The 13237-nt window shown below is 44.7% G+C and overlaps 1 protein-coding gene across 3 annotated transcripts in view; it reads right to left on the bottom strand.

Moving 5' to 3' along the window:
- The window catches only part of LOC137420986 (semaphorin-4C), a 276482-nt gene extending 265547 nt beyond the window's left edge, over positions 1–10935 (bottom strand). Inside the window, exon 1 of one of the 3 annotated variants that reach the window (XM_078772086.1) lies at positions 10796–10935. The gene's annotated coding sequence lies outside the window, so the exon portion shown is untranslated. The remainder of the gene's footprint in view (positions 1–10795) is intronic. The other 2 variants (XM_078772085.1, XM_078772084.1) reach the window with 2 other exon arrangements.
- Between the last annotated feature and the right edge of the window lie 2302 nt (positions 10936–13237).

The following is a 13237-nucleotide window of genomic DNA, read 5'->3' as shown; positions in this document are numbered from 1 at the left end:
TCATTCTCTTCACACCCCAATTTCCCGCTGCCTTCAACATATCTCCCACAACTCCCGTCGGCCTTCCCGCTTTTCTACTCTTCATTGCTTTTATCGCTTCCTCAACTTCCTTCTCGGTTATCTTCTCTGCTGGTCCTAAAACTTGGTTACTCTCTATGTTGCCATCCCATTCATTCTCTGCATTCAACAGTATTTCCATATATCTCTTCCATCTTCCTTTAATTCCATCTGGGTCCACAACGATTTGTCCCACTTCATCCTTCAAGCAACTCACCCCCATCACATCACACCTCTCTTTCGCTATCTGCTTTGCAATCCTGAATACTGCTTTCTGACCCTCTTCCGAATCCAAGCGCTCTCCGAACATTTTCCTACATGCCTCCTGTGCCTTTGCTACCTCTTTCTTTGCAGCTTTCTTGGCTGCCTTATAACTTTCAATAATAGTACATGGAATCAAAAATATTTACAGTGGATGAAAAGCACAACAACGGAAGTGACGAATCCGTACACATGTCACAGGTCTACAAGAACTTCGCATTGTTTTTGTTGTTGTTGGGGTTCTTGGTGTTCTTGGTGGGTGTCGATTTTTGAAATGTTTACCCATTGATTGGACAGCTTCTGGGCCACACCCACATCTGTTGCTTGACTCCACCAACCATACCATTGAGACAAAATAATATGACCGCCATCTTGGTTTTCTGGTGGGCCTAACACATTAGGCCTGTGGGCCTATGCTGATAAACACTGCCTGGTTTTGTTGTGTCAGATTTCCATTGGCTTTGTTTGGGTCGAGTGTTATGCACAATGAGGAATGAATGAATGAATGATCGTTTTAAGGCCATTTTTCCCTGCTAGAGTGGGGGTTAGCCTTGCGGGCCCCATGACAATCATGGTTCCCTGTTTTGAGGCAATGTTTTTATGGCTGGATGCCCTTCCTGACGCCAACCCTTGGTCATGCTCTTACGTTGCGCAGGGATACGATGTGCCTATTCTGAATCGGGGTACACACCGTGATCATTCATCCCAGCAAGCTGGTACTCAATTTGCCGACCTTGGAAGGATGAAAGGCTGAGTCAACCCCTCTGGCGTTAATTCAGCGATCGATCGGGATTCGAACCCAGGATCCTAGGATCCCAAGCCGGCACCCTAACCGCTAAGCCAACGCCAGGTTATGCACAATGAGGGACCCCGAAAAATCTCGTCATATGTCGAGTAATAGCAAGGTTTAATCAAACCTGTCAGAACGCACGATAGATCGGGTCAGGTCTCATCAGGGGTAGAAAAACTCAGAGGTATAAATAAGAGAGACCGAGGTGGTTTTGAGTAGCAAACTAGAGGCCTGAAGCCTAGAGTATGAAACAACAAACTCAGGAATACAGCTCCACATGTGAGATAATAGGAAGACAATATAATGGAAGGGAATGTTAAGCCTCGATGTTGAGAGGGTAACAAGGTAAGCATTTCAGGGTGTCAGTGTTCTAGAAGAGATGTCAGAAGGAGAAAGACCAAGAGACAGACTGAAAAGGCCACATACTTTCCTATGGTGAGCAAAAATCAGACCCTGAGACAGCCTCCTGTTGTGAGATGCCAATGATATGGAGGGCCTAACACTCCATGGCCTCATATAGGATAGGTAGTTAATATGGGAAGCATCAGAACCAACCCATAAGGTGGAATCAAATTCAATGGCACAAGGTTGAAGGCCATGTACACCATTACAAAGTGAGAATAATTAGCCCTATGGATAATTTTGAGATTGTGGCTGACTTTGACGACCAATTTTGATAAATGATCTCTCCAAGATGTGTTTTCATCGATGGTGAGCCTCAGGAGCTCCAGATACTGTATCTCTACCAGAGGTTGCCAAATAAATTAATTGGGGTACTTACCAGCCTGTTCTTATGGAGAGACAAAGTCAATATGTAAGACTTTCATGCATCAAAATACAGGGTGAGCCAGAAATGGTCATTTTTGAAATTCGTGTGAAGGAAATAAAAAAATTGTATTTCAAAATAAATTCATTCATGATATTGAAGTACATAACATGCATTTTTATTATTTTTATTTTTTACTGATTTAGTTTTGCAAAAGTGAGCCCAATGACATGGTTTCAGCAAGATGGTGCAACCTCCCACACCACCAGTGTGTCCATGACTACTGTAAGGGCACTCTTTCCAAAGCATGTCATTTCCAGAAACGGCGATGTTCCATGGCCAGCGAGGTCACCCGATTTGACTACCTGTGATTATTTATTGTGGTCATATCTAAAGGACAAAGTGTATGTTAACCATCCATAAACTCTTCATGAACTTAAGGAAAACATCAGATGCTAAATCAATGATATTGGCGTGGCCATGTTGCAGAACGTCATGAATAATTGGCGTCCAGGATTGGAGGAATGTGTCAGACGAAATGGTGCGCATCTCCGAGATGTTATTTTCCACAAATAAATGGCATGTTATGTACTTCACTTTCTTGTAAAAATTTGTTTTGAAATACAACTTTTTATTACCTTTATTACCTGAGTGTTAAAAATAACCATATTTCTGGCTCACCCTGTATATACTCCAGGTAGATGCGAAATGGGTAGAGAAAGATATCGCTGCATGAAGAGAGCCAAATACTGCATGAAGAAGGAAGACATTCAGTACATAACAATGAGAACTAGAACAGCATTCTGTCGGGTGCATACCTCCGCCATGCTGAACAGTTTACGTTTTGTATCTCACTGATAGGCTGGATCTGGATCTGGACCTAAACCAAAATATAATTGGCATGTTCTTGCCACCTAACCAACTCATCCACCAAGTTTTGTCATAACCCGTCCACAACTTGTTGAAATATCATGCTATATATCATTTTGGCTTAATCTCTCATTGGCAAAGAATCGCTTTTAAAAATGTGAACAATTCTCGTATCCAGATTCAGATCTTCACCAAAATCGAATGAGTTTGTCCTTGTCATACACCCAACCTGTCCACCAAGTTTTGTCCAAATCCAACCATAACCTTTTAAGATATCCTGCGCAGGGACAAACAGGGGTGAAACATAACCTCCATCCACTTTTGGTGTCAAAGGTACAGTAATAGCTTTTGTAAACAGAAAAATTAGAAACAATGAATATTGTTATGGCCCTGGGTTCGCGGGGGTTAGCAAGGTTAACGAGGGGGTTAGTCTCCGTTCCCTCCCAAACTTACCGGACCTGAGGCTGCCGTGCACGAATAACTTCGTACTTTGGCAGGTTGCGAACCAGCAACTACGAATGCCAATTGGACTATCGCATGATAGCAGGATCCATCATCTTACTCAGCTTACCTGTATCACGTGACGGGTTCAATCGGGAAACCGTGAAGGTTTCAAGGAATCACGACGCCTTTTGGCTCGATCTCACCAATGAGCACCTGCCCGGCAAACGACAGTCCCCAACACAAGCAGGTAAAGGTGATTCCCAGCACGAACACGAGCAGGTAAAGGCGATCGTCAGCACGAACACGAGCAGGTAAAGTCGATTCCCAACAAGAAAAAGAGCAGGTAAAGTCGATTCACAGCAAGAACAAGGGCTGGGAGTTCCAGCATAAACACGAGCAGGCAAAGGCGATCGTCAGCATGAACTTGGGCAGGGAGTCCCAGCACGAACACGAGCAGGCCAATTTGATCTCCAGCACGAACACGAGCAGGTGAAGGTGATCCCCAGCAAGAACAAGAGCAGGGAGTCCCAGCACGAACACAGACAGGCAAGCAGGCACGTGTAGAAAGAGTCCAAGTCATGCACATGTGCAGAGTGCAGGGAGAGAGTGTCGTGCACACATGCACCGAGAGGGAGTCCGGCAGCCAACAGAGAGCAGGAAGAGAGCGGCCAAGAGAGTGAATCACGTGCAGAGGCCTGCAAGAGGGTCTGGCCTAGAACCCACGTGTACAGCCAACAAAGTCCAAAGCCAAGAGAGTGAATCACATGGAGAGGCCTGTGAGAGGGTCCGGTCAAGAGCGGATGCATACATGCTGAGTGAAACTGGCAAAGAGAGAAAAAGAGACAATGCACGTGTGCAAGACCTTTTTGTCAGGGCCCTGGCAAGGGGTGGAGGGGTGTCTTCCGGGCTCCCGATTGGTCGAGTTTGTCACTCCGCCCCCTCAAGCTCCCCCCAAAGTTCCTCAGGCCCTCATTGGTGGGTTTGAAAAGTTCTCTGTCCATAAACCATCTCTAGAAGGGACTTTTACCTGGTGCATTTCCCAATGGTCTTTGGTCTGTCTTCTGTGCTTCAAGACTTTGAATCAATAACTGTGGATGTAATATTGGTGCATCTGCCTGGCTAATTATCCCTGATGAGTGGAGGGCCTGTCTTTCCATCCCCAAAGCATAAAGACATACTAACCTGAAATAAGGGGAAGGGCTAAAATATTGTTCTGCGATGAAATAACTATTCTAAGGGACCTGTATGGTGGTTGCCATTACTTCTCAGCGGTTTCCCAAAACCACAACAATATTTACCTCCGCCACCAAAGGTGGATGGAGGTTATGTTTTCACCCGTCTGTCTGTCTGTCTGTCTGTTTGTTTGCCTGTCTGTCTGTCGGTTTGTTTGTCTGTCTGTCTGTCCATTTGTGAACAAGATATCTCGAAAGTTTGTAGATGGATTCGGACGAAATTTGGCAGAGATGTAGTGTATGTGACAAGAAATAAATTATTAGATTTTGGTAAAGATCCGGATTCCGATCCGGCTACTACTATTTTTAAGTGATTCTTCACCATGGGAGATAGGGCCAAAACGATACATAGCAGAATATCTCGAAAAGTTGTGGATGGATTATTTTGATTAGAATATGATTCTGTATTTTGATTTTCTGGTCTACTCTGGGATACAAAACATAAACTGTTCACCTGGCAGAGCTATGCTCTCTGAGTGCCGTTCTAGTGATAAAATGAGATCCTTCAACTTTTCATGCTCAGACAAAGTCTCCATTGGATGAACTTCCTGCCGAGCTGAACCGTTATTACAGCTATTTCGACCACATAGGAGCACCATGAAATAAAACACATTGCATGAAATTTCATTATCCTTTTTACAAAGAATCCTAAGCCTAAAAGAGATGATGAATAAATGCCTAAGTTTCCTCCAAGCAAACATCTTCCAAGCGCATTTGTCATTTCGGGTTTACATTTCGGAAGAAAACACAGATACCAAAAGGTTTCCCCATTCCGTAAGGACATTCTGTTGCCTTAAGGGGATGGGCAGGCTCAAAAATCCAATCTTGTAAATGGCTCTGCTCATAAACCATTTTAAAACTTTCCCTCGAGTGAGTTTCCATTCATTCCCAGGACGTACAACATTCCCGAGTTGAACAAAACCGATTCAAAGTAAATAAAACCGAGACAGAAACCAAATAACGACCAAAGGAGACTGAGATTGTTAAGTGAAAATATGTCTTCAGTTGTCAGAAAAATCCTAATAAATCAAGCAAATATTAGCAAACAAGTCAAAATACAGAAGGATCTGTTCAGTATCGAAAAAGCTCCAGAAAACAAAAATGTCAATTCTGAACGACATTCAAATTCATTCAATCATAAGAGAGTGTGGCAAATGTACCAGATTCAAACGAGTTATGAAAACAAAATTCAAATAACTTGAGGTCAAAAACATGTCCGAAATGAGTATTATCATGTTCTGCATTCCACTGGGTGAAGATAAAGTTGGCTTACGGTCAAGGTAGTGCACTGACATCACATTTGACCTATTGGCAATGAAACCAGGGCGGGTTGCGTGGGAGGGGTGTGGATGGATGCTTATTGGGGAAAGATGTGGGGGCGGAGGGATGAAGGGGATAATGATTAGGTCAATCTCGCTAAAGATCAGGTTTCTATTATAGATATAAAGTTTTGCCAAATGAAGAAGAAAACGAGTACAGATACACATTCAAAGTACACCACCCCCATGCCAAATAAATAAATAAATAACATCCTCCAGCCGGCTTAGGATCCTAGGATCCTGGGTTCGAATCCCGGTCGATCGCTGAATTAACGCCAGGGGGGTTGACTCAGCCTGTCATCCTTCCGAGGTCGGCTAATTGAGTACCAGTTCACTGGTAATTCCCTGTTTGTCGTTAAAGGCGGCAAAAAGGGTTGGCGTCAGGAAGGGCATCCGGCCGTAAAACATTGCTTCAAAAAGGGGACCAAAAAACAACAACAACCACGGTTCCCGAAAAAGGCCAACCCCTGCTTGCGGGGAAAAATGGCCTCTAAAGGTGGTTATTACTCCAGCACATGGCATTGCAGGGGCGCCTTCGTCGCCCGGCGATACCGCCATGCAGCACATGGAGACGGTATTGGGAGCGAAAGGTGTACAATAATTGATTGATTAATTGCGAAGTTAAAATCAATAGATATTAATTGTAAAATAAATTTTTAATCAATTGGCTAATGGCATACCTCAACCACCAGTGTTTCAGCTGAAGCTGTAACTTTTTGAAAATTAATTAAAGTGATTAATCGAAAAAATTTAATAATTAATTGATTAATCAATAAATAATGAATCAATTAATTGATTGATTGATCAATAAATCAAAATATACTTTATATCGACATCACTTGGTCACTGTCGTGTCAGAATATCAGCTTCATCGAGCCAAAGGTGCCTGAGATATTACCCAGATGAGAAAGGCAATAAATAAGTGATTGATAGTGAAAATAAATAAATAGTAATCGTAAAATAATTGAATTATAAATCAATTGGCTAACATAATACCTAAACCACCACTGTTTCATCCGAATCTGTAACTTTTACGAAATCAATGAAGTGATTATTATTTTTTTGAATGCCAGATCGAGGCTCGTGAAAGAGCTAACATCAATCACAAGAAAAACAAACGGACACACAAAACATACAATAAAGGGAGTGGGAGACAAGATGGGGAGAGAGAGGGAAGCACACAAGTACAACAGCAGAGAACAGGGACAATATCTGTGGGAGTGGGAGGGCTTCGGGGGAGGAGGAATGGGAAGGCGGGGGGGGGGGGGGGTGGGGGTGGGAGAGGTATAAAACACATAGACACTTCTAGAACTTCCAGGAAAGAAGTCGGTATTTCAATAAAAGTGGCTCTGGGGGTGAATTAACGGGGGTAGCAAAGATCAAGGTTTTGGATGGGGGAAGATAAGAGATGGTGGTGAACAGCTGTTTTAAAGACCTGGAGGGAGGAGTGGGATTGACGAGAGTGATGGAGTTTGTTCCAGAGGCGGGAGAAAAGAGGAATGAAGGAGTGAAGGTGAGCAGAGAGTCTTGATTTTGGCAATTTCACCAGCAGAGGATTGCTGGCAGATCTTGTGCGACCTGTAAGAATATTTGGGGGACAGAGCACAGATAGAGCAGGGGTAGCTACGCCAGATAGGAGTCGGTAGAATACAGAAAGACCACCTACCTGCCTGCGGTGAGTGAGTGAAAGGCCCTCGGAGTTAGCTTCATCGCGAGAGATTCCAATGATTCTGAAAGCTTTGGTTGATCGAATAACTAAATAATTAATTGACTAATTGATTAATCAATAAATCAAAAATACCTTTTACAACCAAATCACTTGGTCATTGTCATGCCCAAATATCAGCTTCCTAGCTCAAAAGGTGCCTGAGATATTGTCCAGATAAGAAAGAAAATAAATAAGTACTTAATTAATCGATAATAATTAAATAATCAATCAATTAATTGATTAATCAAAAAATAAAAAGTAGCGTTTTTGCCAAAGCACGTGCTCACTGCTGTGCCCAAATTTCAGCTTCCTAGCTCAAAGGATGGCTGAGATATTGCCCGGACAAACAAACGAGCAAGAAAACAAGAATCCAGAGTGAAAACTGAGTACTCCCTTTAAGCGCGCGTCATCGCCGGGCCCCCTCCCCTTCGGTGCCCGGCGATGACATCATGCAGCGACTGGAGATGGAATAGGAAAGGAGTGGTGTGGTGTACAATTGATTGAGAACATGAATCAAAGTAGGATTGTATAAACGCATCAAGACTCGGGGTTTGCAAGCGAACCACGAAGGAAACAAAGCTAGAAAGGATGAATAAGCCGCACTTCTGGGAGGTGTTTGGAATTGTTCAGAGTTATCTCTTAAAATTCATTTTATGTTATCCCTCAAATTCATTTTTTCACATTTCCCCTTCCTGTTTCCAATTATGCATCAGGACCGTACGGTCCGTACAGTGACACGTGGTTCCACCATGGAGAAAATGCTCAAAATGATCTGCTGACAAGGCCACCACAGGTACACCTACTCCTCACAAAGAACACCGTGGAGTCTTTAACGTCCATCAACTAATGCCAGCAGACGAGATGCCCGTTTAACGTCCATCCGAGGGGTGGCACACACATTGCTTGTGAAACACCAGGATGACAGTTTATAGCTGGGTCAGGATTCAAACCCAGGCTAGACAGCTCAGAGGTGAGTGTGCGTACCTCCAGGGCCGAGGCCATCCTGCCAGCCCATGGTTTCAGATGGGAATGCCAAACAGGTCAAAAAATGGGATTGCCGTTTGCATTGTTGCACTCGTTATCATCCCCATCGGATTATGTAATCTCGAAAGCATTTTTGCCCATGCCCACTGGATGACATTTTCTGCGGTCACCGGTATGGTCAGTAATGTATGGGTTTCATCAGCACCATAACGTGGACTCTAAATAATAACAAGATGTCATGGGTTTTTTAAATTCTTTTTTTGTATACAAGATCGAAGCTCGTGTAAGAGCTAACATTGATGACAAAAAATCAAACTGACACATAAGACGAAATAAAGGGAGCGGGAGACAAGATGGGGAGAGAGGGGGAAGCACACAAGTACAACATTTGAGAGCAGGGACATCGGGAGATCTGTGGGAGGGAGAGGGCTTGGTGGGAGGAGGCATGGGTAGGGGGGGGGGGGTGGGAGAGGTAGAAAACACATGGACACTGCTAAGACTTCCAGAAAAGAAGTCGGTATTTCAAAAAGGTGTATCTGGGGTGAATTAAGGGGGTAGAAAAGATCAAGGTTTTGGATGGGGGAAGATAAGAGATGGTGGTGAACAGCTGTTTTAAAGACCTGGAGGGATGAGTGGGATTGAAAAGAGTGAGGGAGTTTGTTCCAGAGGTGGGAGAAAAGAGGAAGAAAAATGGGTTATTTGATATTGCAGCATTGTGCAAGATACATTATTATCACTTCATATTTGAATTAAAATTGGACTTTTCCACCAGTTGTTACAATCCTGACATTTCTCTGATTACTCTATAAAAAATAAATAAATACTCTATGCTACTACTGTGATTATTGATTATTACACTGCTGATGGTGGTTGGCAACCACACAGGATGCTTACTGTTGAAAAATCTGAATGTCTTGAGAAAACGAAACACTTCAGGTTGTGGTAGGCTTATTTATAGGGAATCCTTAGGATGACCCTTTTAATGCTGGTAATTGGCTCAGACATCGATATGTCTTTCAATCCTGACAAATCTCACACTCTTACTATGTCTCTCCGAAAAGATCGACTGGACAACCCTCCCATCTATTTTCTCAACAATCCTCTCCAAGAAGTTCTGTCGCTCAAGCTTTTGGGTCTCACTATCTGCCATGATCTTTCTTGGGAAAACCACATTTCCAAGCTGGCCTCCAAATCCAGTCGCCGACTGGGCATCCTCCGTCGTGCGAAGTCCTTCCTAGGCACACCTGAGCTCCTCACCACATACAAGGCTTTCATCCGCAGCTCAATGGAATACTGTTCTCCCCTATGGGCTGGTGCTCCTGCCTCACACCTAGCTCGGCTTCACGCTGTTGAAACCAAAGCTTTCAGAATCATTGGAATCTCCCGCGATGAAGCTATCTCCGAGGGCCTTTCACTCACTCACCGCAGACAGGTAGGTGGTCTTTCTGTCTTCTACCGACTCCTCTCCGGCCTTGCTCCCCCAGCTCTCTCTGTGCTTTGTCCCCCAAATATTCCTACAGGTCGCAAAAGATCTGCCAGCAACCCTCTGATGGTTAAACTGCCGAAATCTCGGCTCTCTGCTCACCTTCACTCTTTCATTCCTCGCTTCTCCCGCCTCTGGAACAAACTCCCACACTCCCTTCAATCCCACTCCTCCCTCCAGGTCTTTAAAACAGCTGTTCACCACCATCTCTTATCTTCCCCCATCCAAAACCTTGATCTTTTCTACCCTCACTAATTCACCCCAGATCCACCTTGTTTGAAGTTCCAACTTCTTTCCTGGAAGTCCTGGCAGTGTCCATATGTTTTATACCTCTCCCACCCCCATTTCCCATGCCTCCCTCCCTCCCACAGATCCTCCAAAGCCCTCTCCCTCCCACAGATCTCTCGATGTCTCCATGTCTCTCGGTCCCTGCTCTCAAATGTTGTGTTTGTGTCCTTCCCACTCTCTCCCCATCTTGTCTACCGCTCCCGATGTTATTTGTTTTATGTGTCGGTTTGTCTTTCTGTGTGATTAATGTTCGCTCTTTCACGAGCCTCGATCTTGTATACAAAAAAAAAAAAAAAAAAAAAAATCCGATTCAAAATCCCACAAACATTTTCAATGCAATTTCTGAGTCCATGAGCTGAACGACAGAGGGTGGAAGGTTAATCTTCACTTCGTCATTAAGTTAATATCCGAGTGTCATCCAACCTCCAACTTACAAAAAAAAACGAAAAGAAAAAACGCGAATACCACCCGACCAGGTGACCATCTCAACGCACCTCCAGCGAAATCCATGTAAATGTTTGACAGGTATATATATATATATCTCCACGTGTCCACGAATAGAAAGAAACACGTGTCTATTAAAAGAATCGCACCTTTCTTGTCCTTGGAAGGCCAGCGAGGATGGCGAAGACTCCGTGTGCTGGGACGGCCAATGGAAGCCGATTACCCACCCGTGCGGTGTCCGTTGACCCTCCGAACCCAGGCGGCTCGCCGTGCACACGCTGTGCAAGAGGGCGGGGCTTTCACGCGCTGTGTGAGGGGGGCGGAGCTTTCACGCAGTGTGCGAGGGGGCGGAGCTTTCATGCGCTCTGCGATGGGGGCGGAGCTTTAGAGATGACGCGCTCTCAATTCAATTAACGTGAAAGGCAACTTACGTACATGTCCGACTTATAGGGATAGATGTCTCATCTCACTAATTACTGCGTCCAGGAGTGCAGGCCTTTAATGTCATTCTCTGAAACGATGCTATTCGTGACGGTGCGCAAGACCTTAATATAGACCTGAGTGCTTCCCAGAGAACGGACATTGACATTGATACGACAAAATGATGCTCTTCTTGGATTACATCACGGTGTCCATTTTGCGACACTCTGTTACCATAACAATAACATCCGCAATGGTACTTGATCGGGGGGTCACGCGGGTTGAACTATCTATAGGTCAGTCACGTGATTGTCCATGGGATATATATATATTGTATACAAGGTCGAGGCTCGTGAAAGAGATTCATTAATCACACAGAAAGACAAACCGACACATAAAACATATAACATCGGGAGCGGTAGACAAGATGGGGAGAGAGGGGGAAGGACACAAACACAACATTTGAGAGCAGGGACCGAGAGACATGGAGACATCGAGAGATCTGAGAGAGGGCGAGGGCTTTGGGGGGGGGGGCATGGGAAGGGGGCGGTGGGAGAGGTATAAAACATATGGACACTGCCAGGACTTCCAGGAAAGAAGTTGGAATTTCAAACAAGGTGGATCTGGGGTGAATTAGCGGGGGTAGAAAAGATCAAGGTTTTGGATGGGGGAAGATAAGAGATGGTGGTGAACAGCTGTTTTAAAGACCTGGAGGGAGGAGTGGGATTGAAGGGAGTGAGGGAGTTTGTTCCAGAGGCGGGAGAAAAGAGGAATGAAAGAGTGAAGGTGAGCAGAGAGCCGAGATTTCGGCAGTTTAACCATCAGAGGGTGGCTGGCAGATCTTGTGCGACCTGTAGGAATATTTGGGGGACAGAGCACAGAGAGAGCTGGGGGTGCAAGGCTGGAGAGGAGTCGGTAGAAGACAGAAAGACCACCTACCTGCCTGCGGTGAGTGAGTGAAAGGCCCTCAGAGATAGCTTCATCGCGGGAGATTCCAATAATTCTGAAAGCTTTGGTTTCAACAGCGTGAAGCCGAGCTAGGTGTGAGGCAGGAGCACCAGCCCATAGGGGAGAACAGTATTCCATTGAGCTGCGGATGAAAGCCTTGTATGTGGTGAGGAGCTCAGGTGTGCCGAGGAAAGACTTCGCACGACGGAGGATGCCCAGTCGGCGACTGGCTTTGGAGGCCAGCTTGGAAATGTGGTTTTCCCAAGAAAGATCATGGCAGATAGTGAGACCCAAAATCTTGAGCGATAGAACTTCTTGGCGAGGATTGTTGAGAAAGTAGATGGGAGGGTTGTCCAGTCGATCTTTTCGGAGAGACATAGTAAGAGTGTGAGATTTGTCAGGATTGAAAGACATGTTCCACTTGTTAAATAGTAATAGTGCAGCGGCATAGCAAAAATTTAAGAAGAATTGTGCATTTTGTGATGGAAGCACCAAATTTGGCACAATGATAGAATGTTATATTTAGAACATTTTCAGATATGGAACCACTTTGAAATTCACCCAAGGTCGCCGCCATATTGGATTTCAAAATGGCGGCTTTAAAAATCTGTAACCCTTAGGGGGGGTGGTGGAAACAAATCCTACAGGCACAATTATTGCCCCATTCACCCTATATCTTTTCTAACATCAGTAGACACATTACAGCGGCGATTCTGAGCTCAAGGGAACATCTAGGGGTCTGGGGAGTGAAAAATTTGAAAATTTCGGCCAAAAATACCCCTAAAAGAGGTCATTTGGTGTCAAATTTCAGGGGGGTCGTGTATTGTCCTGTAGATAAAACATGCTGGTCCGTTGATTAACCCCTAATTAAACGACTTTTTTGTTTGTTTGCTCCATCCAGGTTTCAATCATGTCGAAGCAGTTCAAGTTAGTTCATGTTACCAAGCATGTAACTTCAACGCCAAAGACGCCACTGGACTGGGAACTCTGTGTTCTGTGTCAAGTTGATATAGGAGAGTCCCTACAGTGTCCTGCTGTCACGAAAAGAACTGATGCAGGTGCTGGATACAAGACACTTGAAGACAATCTATCAGCATTCAATAAACTAGGCAAGCTGCCACAAGACGTGGACTTGCAACGACTGGATGAAGGCCAAGGGATAGCTGCCACTCTAGCTGCCCACCAAGCCAAGTGGCACAAGTCATGCAGGGTGAAATATAACA

This window comes from Myxine glutinosa, chromosome 2 (genome assembly GCF_964187855.1).
Source record: "Myxine glutinosa chromosome 2, kmMyxGlut1.1, whole genome shotgun sequence".
NCBI lineage: Eukaryota > Metazoa > Chordata > Myxini > Myxiniformes > Myxinidae > Myxine > Myxine glutinosa.
Note: the sequence above shows the minus strand (reverse complement) of the source record. Positions and strands in the feature narration are given on the sequence as shown.